The 26366-nt window shown below is 48.3% G+C and overlaps 1 pseudogene; it reads right to left on the bottom strand.

The window, feature by feature from the left end:
• Positions 1-1057: 1057 nt before the first annotated feature.
• On the bottom strand, positions 1058-25984 carry LOC136545257 (probable polyribonucleotide nucleotidyltransferase 1, chloroplastic; annotated as a pseudogene).
• Between the last annotated feature and the right edge of the window lie 382 nt (positions 25985-26366).

Below are 26366 nucleotides of genomic sequence, written 5' to 3'. Positions count from 1 at the left end.
GACCGGTTTGGGCCTCAAAACTAGGGTGAGAAGTCAGAGAACATGTGGTGGTATCTCAAAGCTTGCGTTGAGAAGAAGCGAAATTGAGAAGGCACCGGGTTCATTGGATCAATGAAGAAAAAGTTAGGTGGTTCTACCCCTAGGGGTATTTGGAGGATGGCTGGTTGTGAGGGACACAACTTGGAGATTTGGCTCTCATTTGCATGGTTGATAGCTTTGCTTAGGGTTATGGAGAGGAGAGAGAGAGAGATGCTCTTATTCTTGACCTTTTTGCCATCTGAGCTTTGATTAGTGTTAGGAGTGACTTAGTAACCATACATCCTCGAGTAATCCGATGATCAACTTTGTGGCTCAATTGTTTCCTCTTTCATGATCTAAAATTTATCTTTTTCTCTATTTTGAGAGCTATGTTTTAGGTATTTTTTATCACCTGATTTGGCACTAGCACGTCCGGTGCAAGACAAGGAGACGCCACGAGTTATCTCAACTGGAAGGAAGTAGAAAGGTAAAGTCAAAGTTTGAGCTCTAATCCAAAAAGACCAACTGTCCTATAAAGGATGATAGCCGATTAACAACAGCAACACACAATCGACATATCAACCTACTATTCTACTCTTATATAATGTCTTTTATACCCTCAAGCCCTATCGTGTTGCTCGTTCTTAGTCGTCACGTGTCCTGACTAGATCCCTCTCGAACATTTGTGGGGTTTCTTCGCTGACGCTGCTATCTTGCGTATCGCGCTTTCACTGAGATTTCTTCGCTGACGCTGCATATTGCGCTCGACGCCAGAGGCACATGGTGGCATGTTCGAACAAATAAATCAAACACAAGAATAATAAACTAGTTTAGCATGCGTGAAGGCATACACGTGACTAAAGATTGTAGGAACCTGGTTTTGTCTTTTGACATCTCGACAGTGTCCACGGTGGTAAGAAAATCAAGGTCGGACAGAGAGGGAGGAACCAGCATGGACGCTGTCTCATCAAAATTTAAAGTGACAGCAGAATATAATCTTGTAAAAAGAAAGATCGAGACAACGATGGCTCCGTGTTCCGAAACCTGGGAGAAAGCTTGTTAACCATTGTGGATGAGATGTCACAGGTGTAAACCGTCTCGTGATACAATGAAAGCATAGAATATTTGGCTCATCACGCCAGAATGGCAAGAATATGTAGTAGTACAAAGATACAGCACAAGGGTAAACTATCCTGGAGATTAGATCAAGTTTCCGTAGTTGTTACGCCGATCCATTCCGCTAATCAGGGCGACGATCCAGTCTTGGGCACGGTTACTGCCGGATGGGCGCATGCGTCCTGTACCGCATCTGGCAGGCACGCTACCTGTCTAACATCGATGTCGATCAATCAATTCTTCTTCATTATAATCCGGTTAGACAGTTGTGCCTCATGTCTGAACTCTTTGTCATGCCCTATGACCATCATATAGTCAGTTATGTGTGTATGTATCCCTTTAACTTGTCTAGTCAAGTGAAGCAATCGTCTGATTAAGGCACCAAGTTGACGTCGTCTTCCTACTTCGCAGCTTCACTACCCTTTGAACCAGCTGGAGCAGCGGCACTTTTCTCAAGAGTCCTTGTTGTGGCATTTTCAGCTCCAGACGGCTCAGATTGTCTCTTGCACCTGGGTGTCCTTGATGGCATCATCTTTTTGCGGCACCTTTTCTTTGTTGAACCGCTGTTGGATTCTGAATCCGCATCAGGAAGCAAAGCTCGAGAACTTAGCCGAAGTTGACCCTTATCATTTATCTAGTTCAGACGATCAAGGAAACAGAATTCAGAGAAAGGCATCATATCATGTGGTTGGAGAACTTGATGGATGGCATTTCTGGAGGTGGGAATTATAGAAATAGCAGTTTTGCACTATAAACGCCTTGAGCACAGACGCATGTTGAACTTAAAAATAGCTACCAACCTCAATAAGCTTGACGTCTATGCGATCTCCGACTTTAAAAGCCTGCAACAAATGCAGTGGATTGAATTACTTAAACAAGGGGTATAAATCTAAGCAAATGAAACAAATTCATGACATTTTCTCACATCCTCAGCCTTGGCCAACCAGCCCGAACTTAACTCACTGATATGACATAAACCCTGCATATTGAGTTACAAGCAATGGGTTATGGCTGAAAATAATATCAAAATTAAACTGGAAGGTGTTTTTCATGAGAACTTCCTTTTCTATTGCTCCGAAGCCCAACAAGGCCATGCGATTTTGCCACTAAGAAGTGCTTCCCTTCTCTGAATTATATACAGGTGAAGAATATGTGAAACTAAAGTAAATTTTAATATCTGCTCACCTCACGCCCTGGAGCAATTTCAACAAAAGCGCCATATGGAGCTATTGACTTGATCCTCACAATTCCTGTTAAAATGAGTTCCCAAGAAAAGGGTATTGATTAGAAACCCAAAAGATTGGTTACAAGAAAGCAAAGCAGGGTAATTAATTAAACAAGAAAGAAGAGATAATATACTTTGAGAAGAATACAAAACATCCAAGGGGATAAAAGTTGATACCTGTATATTTCTCCAACTATTGGAACCATGGTAAGGTTAGCTATTATAGTTTTTGACTTCTCTAAGCTTGATAGGTCTCTTGCAGTAATTTTTACCTGCAAAAGGCATTTGTCAACAGTACTTTAGTAAGGCTAAATGGCAAGTATCACCAAGTTCTCCGTACCGTGCCATCGTCTCCGGTATCAATAGCATCTACTCCAGTCTCCTCAATTATGCTTTTTATTGTCTTTCCACCAGAACCAATTATTAAATTCACCTTGTTAGGTTTGACCTTGAAGAACATTGTAATAAAACATGTTAGAAAGATATAGTTGGAAGAAAACATATATAGCATATACACATCATGAACAAAGTACCAACCTTCATAACATGAATTAAGGGAGCATATGGAGATAGTGCTTTTGATGGTGGAGGTGAAGATTTCGACATTTCATCTGAGGAGAAGCAACATCAGATCAGATGGGGGGGGGGGGGGGGGGGGGGGGTATGGAATAAAAACATGCACAAAATGACAGTTTCAGCATAAGAGCGTTCTGTACAATAGACAGGAGAAAGTTATTAGTGTTGACCATCCAAGGAGAACTTTAATATTAAGGAAAGTTCCGACCATCTTGTGACAAAATCTTTCAGAGGTGACATTAGCACCCACAAATTTAGGGACCTTCATGAGAATCGGTGCCAGAACAAACATGATTTACCAGCACAAAAGAAAGCAGCTATCCATAAGTCGACATCCTTTTTTTTGCATTTTCTATACTAATGCCAAACACTGGATGCAGCATTACTAATGGCATACAAGTATTAAGCCAAAGTTTTTTTTTTCATACAATGCTGAAAGGGTTTGAAAATGAGCACAGAACAGAATTCCAGCAGTTGTTATGTTTTTATATTCCTTCCTTTTTATTTTAACTTAAAGCTTGATTGTGATGTACTCCTCAATTCCAAATTATAAGACGTTTTAGTTTTTGCTATGCACTTAGATATACACAATGTCTAGATACATAGTAAAAGCAATGTATTTAGAAAAGCCAAAGCGTCTTATAATTTGGAACGGAGGGAGTATATCAAAAGTTTGTAGATAGCTGGGGTAAGGAAATTAGCATGTAAATGGAAATAGCTAATTTAGCACAGGCTTACTCAGAATATACTGTCTCCCGTCCCTAGCTTGAAGGAGTGCTTGCTCCATCACAGGTAGAGTTATCCCGACTACCTGCCACAATGCAAGAACCAGACAGATTTAACCATTGTAGCAAAGCGTCCTAATAGCAAAAATACATAACAGATACTTCCAAACCTATATAGTCATTGCAACCTTAATGTCCATCTGAAATGCAGATATGCCACTTTCATTACCAGCAATCTGCAACAAGAGCTTACAGATAAGAAAACCGAGCTTTCAGCAGAACAACATATACTAACCTTGCTAATGCAGTTCCAAGTACCAAATGCAGAATGAAATACAAGTCACCTTCAAATCCATGTCACCAGAGGCATCTTCAGCTCCAGTAATATCAGAAAGTATAAGTGGGCTACCATCTCCACCAAATTCCTGTGTATCAAGGACCAGGCCCATTGCAATTCCAGCAACAGGAAACTTTATAGGAACCCCAGCATCTTGAAGTGCTAAACAACCTCCACAAACAGAAGCCATGCTGGTGACATATCACAGAAAAAGTATTAGCAATTGAGGAGTAATCAAACCCTTAATTCTCTATTTTTTTTGAAAGAAATGGCAGGAGCTCTGCCTTTCAATTAAGATAGGAAAAGAGGTGTTTATATACAAGCAGCAAGTACACGCCCTCTAGTGGCCAAAACCAGTAAGGAACCCCCTCCTCAAAGCAATGTAGCAGCCCCTACATGAATGTAACAGAACCGACCAAATCATAAGAACGTAATTACAAAAACAATCACCGAAGCGATCAAATTCCTGTACTTAAGCTCCCATAATCCCGGTAGTCCGGAAATCACGAAGGATTTCAACCAACTCTCGACATACAAACCAAGATCGTAGTGATTCAACACAACACATCATCAGTTACAACATTTCATAAGTAGCATTCGGATTACATCCATCAGAGTTTAAATAGAATATTACAAACCAAGTTTGAGTGTACGGAAGCAACATAGTTTGGTGGAAAACATCTTAGTTTTCGATTACATTGTCAAGTCTGAGTTATGTCCCACAAAAGCATTATCAGGTACGAGAACTAGTAGAGACCCGCGCCCAACGGTCTAGTCTTCATCCCCAGCTGGGAGAAGGCAGTACTTGCAGCAACCAAAGTAGAACTGGTTATCTGCAACAGGTGGGAGATAAACCCTGAGTACGAGAAGGTACTCAGCTAGACTTACCCGTCAAACCAGAAATAAAAGACAGCAAGGATCATGCAAGGCTTTTCAGGTGGGCTAGCTTGACACAGTTGCATAAAAGAGCTTATGATTATAGTAACCAATTTAAACTTAGCATCAAGCTTATCATCATTTACCTGTCCACTAGATTAGCACCTGTACTAGAGCACTCACTTATTAGGAGCAAACAATATTAACCATAGCAGGTATAATAAAGCTGTCATCATCATATCATCATTTCCGAACCATTATGTTATTTAGTGTATCTACATTGGAGATAAGCCCGTCAAGTTCTCACTAACCGGGAGAGACGGCGACTCGAATCGAATTACAACTCAGCTGAGGGGGTATTCCTAACTCTCACCCTGGCATACTTAGCAAGGGTAGCCGTGGGTTACCTTTGGAACAACTCAGGAACCAAATTCGCGGGTTCGATCAGCGCCAGCGCTCTCAGGGATTACCCTTCTGCCAGGACGATCAGGACTTTTAAATCACCTGCCCTTGGACTCACGCCTACGGCTCCCTTCCGAGGCGTACTTTATACTTATCGACTTCCGGTCTGAGTTGAGCTACTCGGCTTCGCGGTCGGTCTCCAGACCCGGCCAACTAAGAGAGAGGCATGCGTTCAACATGAACAGGAAAGGCTCCAAGAATCAGTCCTTAAGCGACGCAGACGGAGTTACTGCAAACCGACAAGCCTCCGTCCGGTCTTCATTTCAAATTAAGACTGGTTCTTTTCCACGATAGCAAATATAGCCAACCGTACCACATGTATCTTCCTATATCTCGCAGGTGACAGGAAATCACCTGACTTCTACCGTGTTTAAGCAGGGCTAAGCACTACACGAGCCTGAGCTACATAGGATTCAGGGTAACAATATCTGGACAAGGATCGGATAACCAATGCAGCAAGTGTTTGCATCCAACACCTAAACTTAATGCAACAATATATGTAATAATAATACTGTAACTGCAGTTCGGAAATTATGAGGCTTAATATGCTCCGGGGCTTGCCTTTCACAAAGTTGCAAGGACGGTGGTCCGGGCACTCAACGGCGACCTCGTCTGGCACTTCTTCTGAAGGCTGCACCTCCTGAACCTCCGGTGTCGGCTGCTGCTGCTCGCTCGGTTCCTCGAATTTCAGCAGTGTTACTCCCTCCGGTACACCTATTGCATGCCGATGCACGAGATAAATATCATGGATGCATAAGGAATGACATGATGCTCATGATAAATGAATCACAGTAAGTGTTTACGAAAGCATCACTGGACACTCGTTTACCAAGTAAAATAGCTCTATTCAAATCACTTTAAGCGTGTATCTAACTTAACTTAAAGAACAAGATCAACTTACCTAACTTGCATAACCTAAGATAAAGATGCTCATCTTCGGTTAAAGGCCTAACACCTAGGAACATTACCACAACTTAGAAATAGTAAAGGTATACATAATTTAACATTTAAAGTTTCATATGCATACAAGTAGTCCCTTAATTCAATCACAACTAAAGTTCTACAATTCCAAATGACTTGTATGAGGACATTCTGGAAAGCTTATGAAATTCTCTACAATTAAATTGTAAACAGCAAAGCACGATTCTTATGTTAACCAAATCAATTTCCAGTAAACCTAGAATCCATTCCAGAAATAACAGGGTTACTAGCTTAATTATTTAATGATGATGCAAAAGCATAATTTGACCAAGCCAAGTTTACCAACTTGTTTTTCATACCTAAGAAACATCAGAAATTATAGTGCCAACTTCTAAATAAATTATTTCATATCCTTTTCCAATTTATTTAGTTAATTAGGTGATTTAAGCAATATATAGTAAAACTATTCATAAAAATCTACAAAAATTACAGTAACTATCTCATGCTTCACATAGACTACCATAAAAATTTCAAAGCCATTGAGCAAGAAGAATTTGCTGTATCCAAAATAACAGGTGGCATGCCTATTTTTAGCATAATTAGGAAACCCTAATGAAAAGTGTCAAGCAACAGATTTCTCATTTTTCCTAGTATCATTCTAGCATAAGAACCTTACTCACCAAATTTTACCTATACTGGATCTATAGAAAAATTATGAAAATTCACACAAGATCCATCCATTGATAAAAAGAAATTCTATAACTCAAAAACTATACATGCACTAGCTCTGAAATTTTAACCAGAGCTTCTACTCAGCAATAATAGATTACCCACAAAATTTCATAATTTTTGGACCACAGAAACTCAAGATAAAATTCAAACAAGTTTGCATGTATCCAAAAACACATTTCAAAGTCCTATTTAATTTAACCAGAATTTCTAAAACATATGCTCATATAATATTTTTATTAAATACTAGACAATACTAGGAACTCAACAAAATTAGAACCATAACATTTGGATCTATATAATAGGAAATACATATTTTTGAATATCAACACAAATCTGTGAAATAATAAAGCAAAACAAAATAAGGAAACAAGTCACAGCCACTGTTGGGCCGGCCCGAAGAAACGACGGCCCACGAACACGCGCTGGCGCGGCCCAGACAACGGCGCGGCCCACGCTGGGCTCCCGCCTCAGCCTCGGCGGCTGACAAGGTGGACCCGCGCGTCAGCGAGAGAAACAGGGGAACAGAGGAAGACGACGGCGGGACTCGCCGTCGGTGGCTTCTCCGTGTTAGTCGCTGAATTCTCACTCTTGGTAGTAGGAGAATTCTTACTCTCATCGAGAGAGGATGACACTAGGAGTTGGGGCAATTTTCTTGTCTATTTCTCACACAAGCTCACACAAATGCCATGCCAACCCAAGGGGTTGGGGTTACATATTTATAGGCTGCTAGCCAGCCAAGCATATGCCAAGATGCTAGTCTAAGATGCTAATATGCTGTCCTAGCTAAGATGCTGTCCTCTAGTCTAAGATGATGTCCTCTAAGATGCTGTCCTCTAGTCTAAGATGCTATCCTAAAAACAGAAAAACAGCCACAAGGACCATGACCATGTGAGCATCATAGCCCCACAAAGACCAGCCACACATGAGACTTATCCATCATTCTCCCCCTAAGTCTTGTGCGTCGTCTTGTGGGAGAGTTGAACCATCCCGGTCCTGGAGCAGAGCTCAAGGAACTTGATCCTCCCAAGGGGCTTGGTGAGCAGGTCCGCAAGCTGGTCCTTGGTGTTGATGTAGCTCGCCTTGATGCTCCCTTCCTCCAAACAGCCTCGGATGAAGTGGTACCTCACCCGGATGTGCTTGCTGCGTTCGTGGAACACGGGGTTCTTTGCCAGGGCCAGAGCGGACTTGCTGTCCACCCTGAGCTCCACCGCTCCAGTGTCTCTGCCGAGGAGATCACCAAGCAGTCGAGCGAGCCAGAGCGCCTGAGTCGAAGCGGTGGAGGCCGCTATGTACTCGGCCTCGCAGCTGGACAGGGCCACCACCTGCTGCTTGACCGACTGCCAGCTAACGAGGCACTTGCCGAGGAAGAAGAGGATCCCGCTCGTGCTCTTGCTGGTGTTGATGTCGCCGGCGTGGTCGCTGTCGCTGTACCCGACGAAGTGTGCCGCCCCAGGGCACCTCGGGTAGTAGAGGCCGTGGTCGAGAGTCCCCGCAACGTAGCGGATGATCCTCTTCACAGCCTGCTGGTGCTCCGTCGTCGGTCGCTGCATGAACCGACTAACGTAGCCGACGGAGAATGCCAAGTCCGGCCGTGTGTGGGCGAGGTAGCGAAGGCTCCCCACAAGACGCCGGTACTGCGTAGCGTCCACCTCCTCCGTCGTGCTGTCGCGGCTCAGCTTCAGCCTCTCCTCCATCGGAGTGAGAGCTGGGTTGCAGTCGGTGAGCCCAGCTAGCTCAACGACGCGCTTGGCGTAGGCAGTCTGTCGAAGCGTGATCCCAGAGTCATCCTGGTGTACCTCGATTCCCAGGTAGAAGGAGAGAGGCCCCAGGTCACTCATCTGGAAGGTGGCCTTCATCTCTTCCTTGAATGCCGCCACCTCCGCATCCTTGGTGCCGGTGATCACCAAGTCGTCGACGTAGACACCCACCAGCAGGGCATTACCTCCATTGCCCCGTCGGTAGATGGCCGCCTCGTGCGGGCTTTGCTCGAAGCCCATCCCCTTTAGCGTGGAATCCAGCTTGGCATTCCACGCCCTCGGTGCCTGCCGCAAGCCATAGAGGGCCTTGCGCAGGCGGAGCACCTTGCCCTCCTTGCCGGGGATCGTGAATCCCGGCGGCTGGTGCACGTAGACCTCCTCCTTCAAGTCGCCGTTAAGGAACGCCGACTTGACGTCCATGTGATGAACACGCCAGCCCTCCTGGGCAGCTAGCGCAAGGAGGAGTCGCACGGACTCCATCCGTGCCACGGGGGCAAAGGCGTCGTCGAAGTCGACCCCCTCCTGCTGCACGAAACCTCGTGCCACCAAGCGAGCCTTGTGCTTGACGATGGCACCGGCTTCATCCCTCTTCAGCTTGTACACCCACTTAAGGGTGATCGCGCGATGACCACGAGGAAGGTCAGTAAGCTCCCAGGTGCGGTTCTTCTCAACCGCATCCATCTCCAACTGCATCGCGGCGCGCCATGCCGCATGTCTCTCGGCCTCTGCGAACGACCGAGGCTCGCCGTCGTCACACGCAAGGTGCAACTGCGCCTCCAGGTCCTCCAGGTCATGAGGCACCAGTCCCGGCACCAACTGGTCGCCGAGAAGGTTCTCCATCGTACGGTACCGCAACGGCTCGCCGTCGTGGTACGCGTCGATGCGCTCCTCGTCGTGAGAGAGCGGAGTAGCGAGCTCAACTGGGCTGTGCTCGACACGAGCTGGTGTTGGAGTAGACGTGCCCGGAGAGGTGCCTGTCGGTGCTGGAGTGCGTGGCGTTGCCGGCTGTGGTGAAGCCGGCGAAGAACTCATCGCAGCCGAGGTCCTGGCTGGAGAGCGTGGAGCTGTCGGAGTAGCAGGCGCCGGGGTCGGTGGAGGCTCGGGGACTGGGGTAGACGCGCTCGCCGAAGAAGAGCTGCCTACTCCCCCAGCTCCCTCGAAGTGGACGTACTCGACAGTGAAGTCGTCGTAAGTCGGAGCCGAGCCATCGTCCACCGCCTTGTCCCACGCCCATCCTCGCCCTTCGTCGAACACAACGTCGCGCGCCGTGCGCACACGCTGTGTCTTCGGATCGAGGATGCGGTAGGCATTCGAGCCCTCCGCGTAGCCGATGAACACTCCCGGAGTGCTCCTGTCGTCGAGCTTGCTGATGTGGCCAAGCTCCTTGGCGAACGCGAGGCAGCCGAAGACCCGCAAGTGGGAGACCGCCGGCTTGCGCCCATGCCAAGCCTCGTACGGCGTCCTGCCGTCGAGCGCCTTGGTAGGCGAGCGGTTGAGGATGTAGACGGCCGTCACCACCGCCTCTCCCCAGAAGACAGCCGGCATCCCCCTCTGCTTGAGGAGGGCCCGAGCCATCCCCACAACCGTCTGGTTGCGCCGCTCGACAACGCCGTTCTGCTGCGGGCTGTACGGCGCGGAGTAGTGGCGCTGAATGCCCTCGTCAGCGCAGTACGACGCGAATTCAGCCGCCGTTGTCGGTGCGCAGCACGCGCAGCTTGCGGCCGCACTCCGCCTCCGCAGAAGCCTGCGCGCGTCTGATGGCGTCCGCAGCCTCTCCCTTGCTGCCGAGGACCATCACCCACATGTAGCGGGAGAGGTCGTCGACGAGCAGCAGGAAGTAGCGTCGTCCTCCCGGTGTGGCCGGTGTCACCGGGCCACACAAGTCCCCGTGCACGAGCTCGAGCCTCTCCTTGGCTCGAAAGCTCGCCTGCTGGGGAAAGGGGAGTCGCCTCTGCTTCGTCAACACGCAGACGTCGCAGAGCTGCTCCACATGATCGAGGCACGGCAGGCCTCGCACCATCTCCGTGGCACTGAGCCGCTTCAGGGCCTCAAAGTGAAGGTGCCCGAAACGCTCGTGCCACTGCCACGCCTCGTCGTCCCGACGAGCAGCGAGACAGAGGGGTTGTGCCACCTGCACGTTAAGGACGTAGAGTCGATTTGCGCTTCTGGATACCTTGGCAAGAAGGCGACGACGACGATCCCAAATCCTCATGACTCCGTCCTCAACCACCACGCGCGAACCGTTCTCATCCAGCTGTCCCAAGCTGATGATGGAGTTCCTCAACGCGGGGATGTAGTAGACTCCGGTGAGCAGCCTGTGCTCACCAGACACGGCGGTGAAGACGATGGAGCCGACGCCCTTGATCTCCACGCCGGAGGCATCCCCAAACTTGACGGAGCCTCGGACGCTAGAGTCAAGCTCGGTGAAGAACTCCCGTCGACCGGTCATGTGATGGGTGGCGCCGGTGTCGAGGCACCACCCGTCAGTCTTGTCGTTGCCGGAGCTGTCGCCGAGGAGGGCGTGTGCTTTTGGCTCGTCAAGGTGGAGGAGAGCCGCTGCGGCCGGTGCCGCTGGAGGTAGCTCGATGCTGGCATGTGCCATGAACAGAGCCGGCTCCTCCTCCGCCTGTGCGACGTGGGCCTGGCCGCGTCGTGGCTGTCGACAGTCCTTGGCCCAATGGCCAAGCTGGCCGCAGTTGCGGCAGGCGTCGTCTCGTGCCGGCTTGTGCCTGCCGGCGGCGCCGCCCTGGGCGCCTCCTCGGGCATCACCCTCGGCACGTCCTCACGCCCCGGTCTGGGCGTCTCTGCGCGCCTTGCGTGGCTTGCCACGCTTGCGGCCGCCTGTCGCGGAAGAAGGCTCCCCCTTCCTCCGGTCACCTTGGCAGGCAAGCCACTGCTCCCGAGTGAGAAGGAGCTTCCCGCCAGGAGCCTTGTGCTTGACGATGGCACCGGCTTCATCCCTCTTCAGCTTGTACACCCACTTAAGGGTGATCGCGCGATGACCACGAGGAAGGTCAGTAAGCTCCCAGGTGCGGTTCTTCTCAACCGCATCCATCTCCAACTGCATCGCGGCGCGCCATGCCGCATGTCTCTCGGCCTCTGCGAACGACCGAGGCTCGCCGTCGTCACACGCAAGGTGCAACTGCGCCTCCAGGTCCTCCAGGTCATGAGGCACCAGTCCCGGCACCAACTGGTCGCCGAGAAGGTTCTCCATCGTACGGTACCGCAACGGCTCGCCGTCGTGGTACGCGTCGATGCGCTCCTCGTCGTGAGAGAGCGGAGTAGCGAGCTCAACTGGGCTGTGCTCGACACGAGCTGGTGTTGGAGTAGACGTGCCCGGAGAGGTGCCTGTCGGTGCTGGAGTGCGTGGCGTTGCCGGCTGTGGTGAAGCCGGCGAAGAACTCATCGCAGCCGAGGTCCTGGCTGGAGAGCGTGGAGCTGTCGGAGTAGCAGGCGCCGGGGTCGGTGGAGGCTCGGGGACTGGGGTAGACGCGCTCGCCGAAGAAGAGCTGCCTACTCCCCCAGCTCCCTCGAAGTGGACGTACTCGACAGTGAAGTCGTCGTAAGTCGGAGCCGAGCCATCGTCCACCGCCTTGTCCCACGCCCATCCTCGCCCTTCGTCGAACACAACGTCGCGCGCCGTGCGCACACGCTGTGTCTTCGGATCGAGGATGCGGTAGGCATTCGAGCCCTCCGCGTAGCCGATGAACACTCCCGGAGTGCTCCTGTCGTCGAGCTTGCTGATGTGGCCAAGCTCCTTGGCGAACGCGAGGCAGCCGAAGACCCGCAAGTGGGAGACCGCCGGCTTGCGCCCATGCCAAGCCTCGTACGGCGTCCTGCCGTCGAGCGCCTTGGTAGGCGAGCGGTTGAGGATGTAGACGGCCGTCACCACCGCCTCTCCCCAGAAGACAGCCGGCATCCCCCTCTGCTTGAGGAGGGCCCGAGCCATCCCCACAACCGTCTGGTTGCGCCGCTCGACAACGCCGTTCTGCTGCGGGCTGTACGGCGCGGAGTAGTGGCGCTGAATGCCCTCGTCAGCGCAGTACGACGCGAATTCAGCCGCCGTTGTCGGTGCGCAGCACGCGCAGCTTGCGGCCGCACTCCGCCTCCGCAGAAGCCTGCGCGCGTCTGATGGCGTCCGCAGCCTCTCCCTTGCTGCCGAGGACCATCACCCACATGTAGCGGGAGAGGTCGTCGACGAGCAGCAGGAAGTAGCGTCGTCCTCCCGGTGTGGCCGGTGTCACCGGGCCACACAAGTCCCCGTGCACGAGCTCGAGCCTCTCCTTGGCTCGAAAGCTCGCCTGCTGGGGAAAGGGGAGTCGCCTCTGCTTCGTCAACACGCAGACGTCGCAGAGCTGCTCCACATGATCGAGGCACGGCAGGCCTCGCACCATCTCCGTGGCACTGAGCCGCTTCAGGGCCTCAAAGTGAAGGTGCCCGAAACGCTCGTGCCACTGCCACGCCTCGTCGTCCCGACGAGCAGCGAGACAGAGGGGTTGTGCCACCTGCACGTTAAGGACGTAGAGTCGATTTGCGCTTCTGGATACCTTGGCAAGAAGGCGACGACGACGATCCCAAATCCTCATGACTCCGTCCTCAACCACCACGCGCGAACCGTTCTCATCCAGCTGTCCCAAGCTGATGATGGAGTTCCTCAACGCGGGGATGTAGTAGACTCCGGTGAGCAGCCTGTGCTCACCAGACACGGCGGTGAAGACGATGGAGCCGACGCCCTTGATCTCCACGCCGGAGGCATCCCCAAACTTGACGGAGCCTCGGACGCTAGAGTCAAGCTCGGTGAAGAACTCCCGTCGACCGGTCATGTGATGGGTGGCGCCGGTGTCGAGGCACCACCCGTCAGTCTTGTCGTTGCCGGAGCTGTCGCCGAGGAGGGCGTGTGCTTTTGGCTCGTCAAGGTGGAGGAGAGCCGCTGCGGCCGGTGCCGCTGGAGGTAGCTCGATGCTGGCATGTGCCATGAACAGAGCCGGCTCCTCCTCCGCCTGTGCGACGTGGGCCTGGCCGCGTCGTGGCTGTCGACAGTCCTTGGCCCAATGGCCAAGCTGGCCGCAGTTGCGGCAGGCGTCGTCTCGTGCCGGCTTGTGCCTGCCGGCGGCGCCGCCCTGGGCGCCTCCTCGGGCATCACCCTCGGCACGTCCTCACGCCCCGGTCTGGGCGTCTCTGCGCGCCTTGCGTGGCTTGCCACGCTTGCGGCCGCCTGTCGCGGAAGAAGGCTCCCCCTTCCTCCGGTCACCTTGGCAGGCAAGCCACTGCTCCCGAGTGAGAAGGAGCTTCCCGCCAGTGGTGATGGGCCCCGAGAGGGACTGTGGCTCATCGCTGTCGACGACATCGTGGAGAGATCCAGCAGAGACTCGATCGAGCGAGCCATCTGCTTGTACTTCTCGGGGACGCAGCGGAAGAGCTTTTCGACAGCTCTCTCCTCGCCGTAGGTGTCGTCGCCGAACTGCACCATCTTCTGCAACAGAGTATTGAGACGGAGAGCAAAGTCATCAACGTCCTCACCTGGCTTGAAGGCCAGGTTCTCCCACTCCTTGCGAAGTGCCTGCAGTGTGGACTTGCGGGCGCGGTCGCTGCCGATGCGTGCCGCAGCGATGGCGTCCCAAGCCTCCTTGGCAGTCCGCTTGCTGGTAAGCGAGAACTGCATCTCGGGCGGGACTGCAGCGATGAGAGCATCCAGCGCCCGTCGATCTAGGTCGTAGTCGACGTCGCCATACCGGACTGCCTCCCACATGTGCCGCACCTGGAGCTTTACCCTCATCACCGCAGCCCACTCGACGTAGTTGGTCTTGGTGAGGGTAGGCCACCCACCGCCGGGACCGACGTCCCTGACAACAGCCTGGAGCCCGTGGTAACCACGGTACCGATCCGGGGAGAGAGAGCCACGCTGCCTGTGAAGGCCGCGCTCTCCATCGACCCGTCCGCCACCGTTGCCGTGCGCGCCTCCTCCAGGAGCGCCGCCGCCGTGCACGCCTCCTCCAGGAGCGCCACCGGCGCGTCCGCGCCTGTCTGGGCTGCCGCCGCGCTCGTGGGCGTGCGCGGCTGCCCCAAGAGCGCCACCGTCGTGCGCACCTCCTCCAGGAGCGCCGCCAGCGCGTCCGCGCCTGTCTGGGCTGCCGCCACGCTCGTGGACGTGCGCGGCTGTCCACTGCGCCGCCCGCGCTCGCGCTGCCTCCCTCTCTAGCAGCTCGAGGTCCGCGTCGGCGGTGTCGTCAGCGGAAATGGAGCTGCCGATGCTGCCGCGCAGAGCCTCGACCTCCGCCGCCGCCGCACGCGCTGCATTCGCCGCCGCCGCTGCTTCCGCCTCCGCTCTGGCTGCTGCCAGCTCCGCCACTGCTAGCCTCGACGCCCTTGCCGCCGCCGCAGCGGTCTCTGCCGCCGCTCGCTCGCGTTCCTCTGCCGCGGCAAGTTCGGCCTCCTGCCGACGCCGCGTGCTCGAGGCGACCGAGCGCTGAGACTGCCCTGCGGACATGACGCGCTACCGGGGGGCTGCTGCGTGGGGAGAGGGCTGCTTCAGACGAGCTAGGAGAGGAGTGAACAGGAGCGGCCGGAGGAGCTGCTGCTGCCAACAGCTGGGGCTGTTGTGGGGCTGGGAGAGAAGATGAGCAAGAGATGCTCAGGCTACAGGATAATACGTCTCTGATACCAGTTGTTAGTCGCTGAATTCTTACTCTTGGTAGTAGGAGAATTCTTACTCTCATCGAGAGAGGATGACACTAGGAGTTGGGGCAGTTGTTAGTCGCTGAATTCTCACTCTTGGTAGTAGGAGAATTCTTACTCTCATCGAGAGAGGATGACACTAGGAGTTGGGGCAATTTTCTTGTCTATTTCTCACACAAGCTCACACAAATGCCATGCCAACCCAAGGGGTTGGGGTTACATATTTATAAGCTGCTAGCCAGCCAAGCATATGCCAAGATGCTAGTCTAAGATGCTAGTCTAAGATGCTAATATGCTGTCCTAGCTAAGATGCTGTCCTCTAGTCTAAGATGCTGTCCTCTAAGATGCTGTCCTCTAGTCTAAGATGCTGTCCTAAAAACAGAAAAATAGCCACAAGGACCATGACCATGTGAGCATCATAGCCCCACAAAGACCAGCCACACATGAGACTTATCCATCACTCCGGCGAGACCAACGGCGCTACTGTGTTCGTCTCACTCGTGCGCATCTAGTGGTACCCTAAATGGAAGCTATTGGCACGGCTACAGGGGTTGGCGACGAGCACGGCGGAGCACGGCCGCGGCATGTCCGGCTCCGGCGAGGCTACGGCGCTACTGCCCTAACGATTGACTCTACGAGCTTCGGTGGTGCTCCTATGACCTAGCGCGAGCCAGAGGAGGGGATGGGAGGGTCACGGTGGCGGTTGTCCGCGTGGAGCAACAACACCGGCGAGAACAGCCATGGCGGCGGTGGGACGAAGCTGCGATTTTGCCCTTACCACGGCGCAATCGGACCGGCGGTGGGGTGGAGAAGGTAGAGGAGACCACGGCGAGGCTACTGACGGACTGGGCAACCCGTTTTCGCGGTGGCGAGCGCGCACGACGGCGGCGATGCGCGGTCGGCAATGGCGGACGGCTGCGGTGGCTTGGCGCTGCGCGCAGAGAAGGCGTGAGGGGGAAATGGAGCGGTGAGCGCGTTCGGGCAAGAGCTGGCCCTCTTCTGGAGCGCGGACGCGCGACGTGGAGCCCTCGGCAGAGCCTGCGTGCCACGCGGCGAGCGTCGCCTGAGCCGGTCGGCCATGACGGTCACTGACCGTTTTCTGAAAACAGCGATTCAGGGTTCATCGACGATGACTGACAGAGCAGGTTTGACGGTGATTAGCTCCTAATCCGTGACGATCTAGACTATGCCATAGTTAACAAAGTTGATCATCTATATGTGAACTACAACTCTTGTTATTGGAGCTCGAGCTGGTTTGGCTCTGTTAGGGAGATACAAGGTGAAACAGTTGGGTACACGAAACTGCAAAACACTTAAAGACTTAGGAAAATTTCTAAGTATGAAATCAGCATGAAATTCTGACTTGTGGGCCATGTTTGACCATGTTCCACACATTTTCATGAGTTGCCCATAAAACAACTTTTGTTCCTTGATAAATTAGCTACAACTTTGATAAAGAGTGCACAGCCATGCAAAGTCTCTAAGCTGGTCTTTTGAATCAGTCAAACAGTGACACACCAAGGGTCAATTCTAGTCAAACCTTCACTTGAGGGCATTTTGGTCATTTTGATCTACATGAACAATGTCCCAACAAGTAACCTAAGTGTAGTTAAGGTGTAATAGACCATGATCAACCACTTTACAAAATTGTTATACCACTTCTAATGATCACATGTGATACAGCAATTAAAACAAGCAATTCATTCATATGTTTCAATACAATGTTTCACATGTTGCATGACCTTGTTGTTATCCTATACTTGTCACATTACTACCATGTTGCCATGCTTCAAGATATGAGAAATTCATGTTGCATTCATATGTATGTTTCAGGGACAATGGCATGATGACATAGTTGATGCATATGTTTATGAAACGAAATGCAATTAGTGGAAGCCAAACACCTAGGGTGTTACAATGAATGCTCTCATTCTTTGCTCTATATCTTCTTTGATTACAAACGCTTAATTCTCTACTGTAGTCTGTACGAACCCAGAGAAATGGTCGATTGCTAACTGTATCAGAAATATTGAGTATAAGTTCAAGTACCGCTGGACTAAGGACGTTTATTTTGGGTCACCAAACGCAGGAATGTTAATTTTTGCACCTGACCTACTAGCAAATGTCTAAACTGAACTCCCCAGGAGGCAACAAACATAAAATAAAAGGCTGTGTCAACAAATAGTTCAGCAAATTGAAAGAACCATTGCAAGAAAGACAAACAAACTTATACAAGCTAGCAAACAAAAAAAAATGTTCAGCACAAGAATAGTATTACCTGGACGAACCATTACTTTCAGTGATAGTACTCTCGACACGAATAGTGTACGGAAAATCCTCTTCCGGAGGTAAAATTGGCTCCAGTGCCCTTTCTGCAAGCATCCCATGTCCAATCTCTCTCCGGCTAGGTGCTCCAATTCGACCAACTTCGCCAACACATGATGGAGGAAATGAGTACTGCAGAATGTCACAGAAATTAGTTAACAATGCAGGGTAATCTTGCAGTCTACCTGTGTTGATAACAAAACTCCAAGCTAGAATGGAAAACTATTTTGGACCACTTCACAGGTTAGCAATGAAAATAGTACGCATACAGCCTTCAAAAAGAACATCACAAAGTGGTACTCAGAGGACAGAACAGAGCTTGGGTAGATACTCATGTACACCCTGATCAACAATAAAATCTCAATGACACAACTAAAATACAAAACATAACATCCCCCCCCCCCCCCCCACACACACACACACACAAAAAAAAAGACATTTAAATATAAGATGGCATCTTCACAACTCATGTTTACTTGCAATCTACAATGAATTAGCTCAGATTCAATGCCATCAGTGAAAATCGTCACAGCAATAAAGCAGGATATAATCCTGTCAACTGTACATACCACATGTCTCCCTTTACATAACAAATCTTAAAAGGGGGCAATACGTGCTACCCACCATTCTATTTTCACATAGTTTGTTCAGAAATATGGATCTGAAGATTCCCCCCCCCCCCCCCCCCCCCAAAAAAAAAGGATAAGATTTCGCAATGAATAGAACAATCTAAATAAGCATGATGCACAAGAAACATAGTAAGTAGGAAACTAGGAATTGACCTAGCATTGTGATGGATCGTTCAATCAGCAAAGGTGTTTCACTTACCTGAAGATAGAAGCTTTTTGAATCCTCTGTATCAACAAGGTTGTCAATTCGTTGTGCCATCTGATAGCCACCTAAAGTGACCACAGCCAGTGACTGTATGGTCGGACAAAAGAAAGAAGTGAAAACAAAATAATAAGATAGCAAACCTAATATGCATTTGACTCTAGCTGAAACAAACTATAAATAAACCAGCAGAAAGTAATAATGTTTTAAAAATACAGGTAATGGTTGTGCTATGTATTATTTAGAAATGAACTCCACAACAAAATACATCAAATTAAGTTTTGTAAGAGTTAATGTTTAAAGTAATAAAGCAGGATTCTTACAAATAAAGGTGGGATGGATATAAATAGAATGTGCACATAAATTTCTGTAAACATCATCAGGTACTGAACAGATCAGCAAGATACTAACAGCAGCATATGACAAATAAAACTATAAGACATGTCATACTATGCCAATCAGAAACGACATTACCTCACCTGTGTTTCTCCCCTCGTGAACAGAGCACTACCATGAGCTCTTGGAAGTAAACCACATTGAGAATTAATGGGTCGAAGTTCCCAAGGACTCCGTCCATCACTTCGCTTTCCTCCCTGAAATTTGAGGTGTTGATATTCCATACAAAAATTTCCATATTAAACCACATAAAAGTCCCAAGGAACCGTGATTACCAAACAGAATGTGTGGCTCACTAGGAAATTCAATAATCAGAGTCACAATAGAAGAACAAAGCCATGTATGGCAGGCATTGGCACACATACACAAGGCTACATTGTGAGAGGACCCCTATTCTGAACTGTCCCTATTTGTTTCATTAATAACATGTTTCGGCGTAGCAGAATTTTCTCCTAAATTGGCAACTACATATTTGTTTTCACTCTTCTTTTGGATGACCAGTGGGAGTTAATACCTGTCACACTGGCTTCCTGTTGCTGGGCTACAATGTTACATTCTACAGAAAGAGTTCAAAGGGACCTTTGAAAACACAATGCGCATATAGGAAGAAACTCAGATCCTTTGTAGTAAGAACTAGAAAGTACATATGATCTTTGATTGTTTTTACACAGGCGTAACCAAATATGTATGCTGAATAAATGCAGACACTGAAAATCCATGATAACTCAAGATAGATATTATCAAGACTGCAATGACCACAACAGTGCAATTCAGAAGTCAAGTATGGGCATGAAAGCTAGATCTCTAACCAGTTTTTTAGCAGAAAAAAAAAACTAGCAAGTTGACACAATAGAAAGAAGGAAGCATCCTGCTATTGATCACATAAGCAAGGGAAAAAACCTTTAGGTGACAAGTGCAATCAATACCTCTACAATGCGCCTTCGTAAATATTTAGATGAAACTTCCTTGAAGACTAGCTTGGCATCAACTTCTGCAAATAGCTATATAGAAGAAAAATACCTGGAAATCAGTATAAAATGTTATCTGCTTAATAAGCAAGGTGGTAGATTAAAACTGTCAAGCAAAGCAGAAAAATGGGGTGGGGGTGGGGGTGGGGGGCAAGGTCTACTTGTCAAGAAATCTTAGAAAAGTGAAGGAAAAGAAATTTTACAAGACAAAAGCACAGACCTAGCTATAAAGCCTATAAGATAATATATCTGATCTTTTATAAAAGCATAAAAATCACCACATCGTCATCAACTACAATACAATAACCATCACCTGAGGAGGGGGCTTCCTTGAAACCGGCTTGATGTGAACATCACCTTCATCTACTTCTCCATCAACTATAATTTCATCCTCATCCTCATCCTCAACAATATCAGCCAAACTTTCAGTGACTCCAGATGAGCCATCTTTGGAAACATAACCCTGTTCAGAAAGTATACTTATAACTTTGTCCTCCAATGCTGAAAGAGCTTTTCTTCTGGGAATCTTTCCTTTTATTTGTAATGCCTTCACCAACTCATCTCCAGAAATATCCTGAACAACATTAACAGCTGAAATCAGCAACCGGGGGTAATGGCAACAGGCATATGCATGCTTGAAAGGGAAAAGGATATTGTATAACTACCAGCAAATATTTTGAATTTAAAAGTTACAAAAGTGAAGAAGTTACAATCGATGATTAAATAAGGAAATGATCAGCAGGATTCAATAAATCTTTTATATGATTGACAAGACTGTGACTACCCAAGTGGCTACTGAACAAGCACATTAAGCAAATGAAAACGATATTACGATAAGCATATAAGAACTAAGGAAAACGGGAGGACAGGAAACAGCATTCTAGTCAGCCAGTTCAGGTATTGTTTAGCCTTCAAACAAGCATATTAGGTACTTGTACTTGCAACTATATAAAGTTAAAAGATTGTATTTGGTAAAATAGGGAGCTGTAGTATGTTCATACTTCAACATGCCTGTAGAGTTCAGGAGGCGGTAGGCTGATAGCATCGACCATTTTCTTCTTCCCACAGCTCTGGACGAGAACATCAATTGCTTTGCAGATTTCTCTAATTGCCACCTGATTTCTATATTACGTCAGAATCACAAAAAAGGGATAGACCAGGACAGAAGTTTTGTTTCAGAAGTTCAGATGTACAGAGCTAGCATTTATGTAAGAACGGAAGCAGATAACATGTCTTCTAAAGGGAGGTCTATAAATGACACAAGCTCTGGATCTTGCAGGTTCTGGAAACAAAAATGGGGAAAAAACATATACATTTTTGGCTTACTTGTACTGAGTAGTGAGTAGTAAGAGAGGTAATATAACAGCTCAGAAAGTTACAAATTATAAAGAACGCAAAGCTCCATGGTTAAGAGAAACTAGAAAGCAATGACAAACAAAATGGGGAAACAAATACATCTATTATTTGCTCAAAAGCTTGAGTACATTATGGAGCAATATATTCTATCTAAAAGTGTATCTTATTGATAATCTTATAAGCTCACCTGCCCAGCTTCCACAGCTTCAAGTAGCTTCTCCTCAGTCAGAAAATCACAGTAACCCTACCAAAGACTAGTCAGGAATCAAAAGATAACCTCAACTATAAGATTCATGAGTCCTATGAAAGTAATCAAGATAAGTGAGCTAATTTAAGGACTGGCGATTTGGATTAGCACATGAGCCTAAAGCATAACTGTTTTACAATAAAATATAAAAGGCAGAGTAACAATGTAAAGCAAACTTAAAACATACCACTAAAAAAAATTGAGGACTTAAGTATATGTTGCCAAATGCAAGAATTATATGCACAGATTTGTTTTAGCATCTGAAAAAAATTCTGGGAATATGGTGAAGCATTCAAGCATGTATGCAAGCAAAGCTTCACACTAACCTCAATCATCAAAATGGCACTATCAGTCCCAGCCATCATCAAATCTAACTCTGAATTCTCCATCTGTTCAGTAGTTGGGTTAACAACAAACTGGTCATTAATCAGGCCAATTCTTACTCCAGCAATTGTTTGTTTATTTGGAATTTCAGAGAGGGCCCTGTAGTGAAAATTAAGATAATAAGAGTATCTTTGAGATAAAGAATGTAATCTCGCAAAAAAAATACATCATATTGAAGTATTTTTTATTAAACCTACACGGCTATACCAGCAGCTGTGATAGCCAAGCAGTCCGGGGAGTGAATGCCATCATGACTGAAGACCTATAATAGTCAAGGTTATCTCATCATATGGAATAATTGATGGGGGTCATCAAGAAACAAAAACCAAAGAAAAAGGCAGAATAACAAAATATGATCTTCAAATTTGGCCCATCAGCCACAAAGATGTCGAGAGAAAAAGTGGCCAACCATGGCATTTTTTGCTAGGTGGGCATTCATATTTCTTTTGTTTGTTGCCAAAGTGAATTATTAACAGGTGCAGAACATAAATCTCTTGATGAGGGAACGAAACAATTTTGCTGGCAATAGCTTCTATGAAAAGGCTCTGTATAGAGCATCTTGCAGCCATTTATGAAGATTGCTGGTAAGAATTATACAATATACATCATGTCAGTTTCAAAATAAGAACACTAGCCTTGCAGTTTGCAGTATTGGTATGTGATTCTGCATTGTATTTTGTGTAGGTCCATACAAAAAAGAGAAACCGGTTAGAGCACCAAAGGTTAAATAAGTTGGTATATGTCAGCTACAACCGGAAGATGGAAAACAGATTTTTAAAAATTAGAGAGCTGGGTTCCAAAGGAAAGAGAAGCAATCCACTCTTGCTTGATGAATTTCATTGGGAAAATGAATGGGTCAATGAAAATTGTGAACCAGTTCAGAAAGGTGGTGACAATGCTATGACTTGGGCTCTTGTGGATGAAGCTATTGGTGCAACTCAGGGTCTAGAGGGACGGAACATGCCCAGGGCTGCTGCTGCTCGTGCTGCTGTTGCTGCCCCTGTGAGGCAGACGCAGACTTATGCTAGGAACAGGAAGCGTCCAAGGAAGATATTGATGAAGATGACGATGAAGACCAAGATCAGCATGAATCTGATTCAGCAACAGCAATGGAGGAGGATGAAGTTTCTGCACAAACTGGAACTGGAGATGGATTCCATTTGAATGATGATTTGCTTGATTAGATGGCTAGTTGCCTACTTTTGTTGGACTATTGAATGTCAATGTTTGTGACTTTGTGTTGAACACTTTAGCTTTCTGTAATGAACTAGTTTGATTATGTAATATGCTGGCTGTGTGGCTGCTATGGTCTGCTAAATGTTAGTTATTCGCTACTGCAGCAGTGCTGCTGTTCAGCTGTATCAAGATCAAGACTACATTAGTGTTGCTAATTATGGTCTTCTTTGGTATTCCAGGCTTCCAGCAGTAAGTCAGCAAAGAAATGGAGTTTGGGACAGGAATATGGACCTCTGGACATGGCAGAAAAGAGAAGAAAACAACTCCCACAAGTAAGTCACCAGCTAAACACTAATGTAGTCTTGATGTTTGCTTTATTGTGTATACTATATAGTATATATAGGAGGTATATGTCCTGATATACATGGATGACTATATGGACAGCCAGGGTCGACTAGGCTTGACTAATCGGCCTGGTCGACGACTAATCGCGATTAGTCGCCTGGTCGGTCCCATGGCGACTAGGTTCGACTAGACGACTTGAAAACATTGGTTGATGTTATGGTTGAATTTTCTGCTTTTCCTAACAAATTTCAAATAGCAAGTATCTCAGCTTTAGAGGTTGAACTGTGAATGGGACTGCCAAGTTATGAATCCAGAATCCAAGTTACATGATGTTATACATAAATTGTCTGCTGATGAGAAAAATATCACACTATCAATATCACCCTTGTAGTATTATGAGATTACTAAAGTAAGCTTCTGCTATTTAGAGAATACTGAGACGGGTAAGTTTCTGCTATTTAGAGAATACTAGGACGGGTTACAATAAAATGGGAACATATGTAACTGATGATGAGCTACTCATATAACTTTAACACACGTTGCAAGAAAAAGCTAGAGCATACGACCAAACTCCCAGAGGCAACATGAGTGCAAGTTAACTTCTAAAGATTACCCAGGATAGAATTTGAGTTTCATAGTAGAACCCCTTAGGCATAGTAGGTCGTAGGGGCCTGTCTATCAATCTGCAAACCAAAACCTGAGAAGGATGTAGGAAAGAAAATCTAAGCACCCAACAAACATAATCGTTGAACAAAAGTCGAAGCTCCTATAGTGAACCTCATGGTCTTTTGTCTTGCCTTCTCGTTTGAAGAAACCACCACTGGAATCAGTAAAAACATAGAATAAGGTTTCATAGATTACACAATCGAACCGAGAATGGAGTCATGGACACTGACAAAGGTGGCAAGAACAGTTTTAGGTTTCTGTACCTAGTTCTTCCAGCAGCTGAAAGGCGCTCTTGATAGTGAACCGATAAAGGGAAAAAGTCAGCAGGGTCATTTGGAGTATCCGCCAGACAGACAGAACAGTAGAGAATCTGGCAGCACACTTTGAAGTTACAGTTAGACATAAAAGGTACTGAAATTGAAATAACGAAATTAATTGCATTCAAGATGCTTCTATCCTCATCAATTAAACTGGACAACAGCGATGAGAGAAACAAAATCCGAACAGCAGCCTTGAGTTGAAATTGGTAAAAGGCCAAAATTGTGCGCAGCCTTGAGTTGAATTTGGTGAAAGGCCAAAATTGTGCTTGCAATAGGCAATACGCTGTCCTCTCTCCGGTGGGTCGGGTGTTTTACATGCTTGAGGGGGGGGGGGGGTTCCTTTCCTACCCTCGACTTAGTTTGTACATAAACTCCCTTTTCCCCACTTAATTGAAAGGCAGAGCTCCTGCCATTGCGTTCAAAAAAAAAAAGGCAATACGCTGTCCTCTAGAAAGCCATTCATGTTATGGTATCCAACAGGAAGAACAGAAGAAGAATCATGGTCAAGTCATGTCAAATTTGATTGACATGCACATGAAGAGCACATAAATCAGAACAGTGGCAAATCACTGCAGCCTAGATTGTGTGAAAGTAACAAGCATGCAGATTCTGATGTTTTGACAGAATGAAATGCACTTACAGTATAACTACAAAGCCCTATTTAAATTTCGAAATAACAACTGTAAATATTCCCTCAAAACAAAACAAATAACAACTGAAATGTGCAAATGGTGTGCTCTAAGGAGACAGTCTGAGAATATTATAACACCTACTGACAGATTAAATGGACCATCACGCGCGAATGTACAATTTCTTAACAACAGGTATTAAGTGGACACTAGACTCTGACGACTTACTGTTTCGCCATCAGTGACCATTACAGAAGCACTCGCTTGCCTCCCAATGTGGCCTGTTTCGACCAATATCTGAAATACAAAAAACACTCCGTTACTCCATTTTGTGGATGCGCTCCATTTCATGAATGCACGCGCTGTGCCATCAATCAACCAAAACCCGACAGATGAAGAGTATAATAACCTCAATGTGCTTAGGAAAATGCCATGAGCAGAACAGCCAAGCACAATGCGTGTTCTTCGCTATTGAAACCACACTCGGAATTGCACGTGAGAATCCAGCAACTACACACAAGCACAAATCGTGCGCAGCAATGCACTGTGCAGGAACACGCTACGAGGCAACAGCGCGGACGCCTCACGCTACGGAGCGGCAAGCAAAATTCGCGACGCGTGAACAGAGCGCCGCGCCACGGTTCACAGCTGTCGAAGAAAAAACAGTGATAGCTCATCGGCGGCTCACCTCGCGGTCGCCGACGGGGATCCTCACGGACAACTTGGCCGGTCCGGAACCGCTGGCCTCCTCCGCCACTGCGGCGGAGGCCCTGGCGACCGCGCCCTCCTCCGCGCGCGGCGCGAGCACGGGAGCGAGGCGTGGAGCGGCGGCACGGGGAAGGCGACGTGGTGGTGGTGGAGGTGATGCGGTGGCGGCGGCGCCGGGAGGAAGAGGTGGAGAGCGGCGGGGCACGCGAGCATCTCGAGGTGGGTGTGGGAGGAGGAGAATTTTTTTTATTTTTAACATTTTTTTAAACTAATTTTAAATCTAAACCTGTTTTTTTTTCAAAACTTAACATTTTTTTGCCGCGCCTATTGGCATAGCGCGGCGAAACGACTGTGCCACGCCATGCATGGTGGCGCGGCAGGAGGATGACGTGGCGACGACCGGGGCTGCTGACCAGTGACGTGGTAGGGTCTGTCGCACCACCGATTTTGGCGCGACAGTGACGCGCCACGACGCATGGCGCGGCAGGACCAGATAAATATCGCGAGCGAGCCCGCCCGCCCGCTCGCACGCCAGCCAGCCTGCTCGCCCGCACGCTCGTGCCGGCCGCGCCACGAACGCCGACGCGTCACGGCC

The sequence above is a fragment of the Miscanthus floridulus genome, chromosome 3 (assembly GCF_019320115.1).
Source record: "Miscanthus floridulus cultivar M001 chromosome 3, ASM1932011v1, whole genome shotgun sequence".
In the NCBI taxonomy this organism is placed as follows: Eukaryota; Viridiplantae; Streptophyta; class Magnoliopsida; order Poales; family Poaceae; genus Miscanthus; species Miscanthus floridulus.
This window is presented reverse-complemented; position numbering and strand designations above follow the sequence as displayed.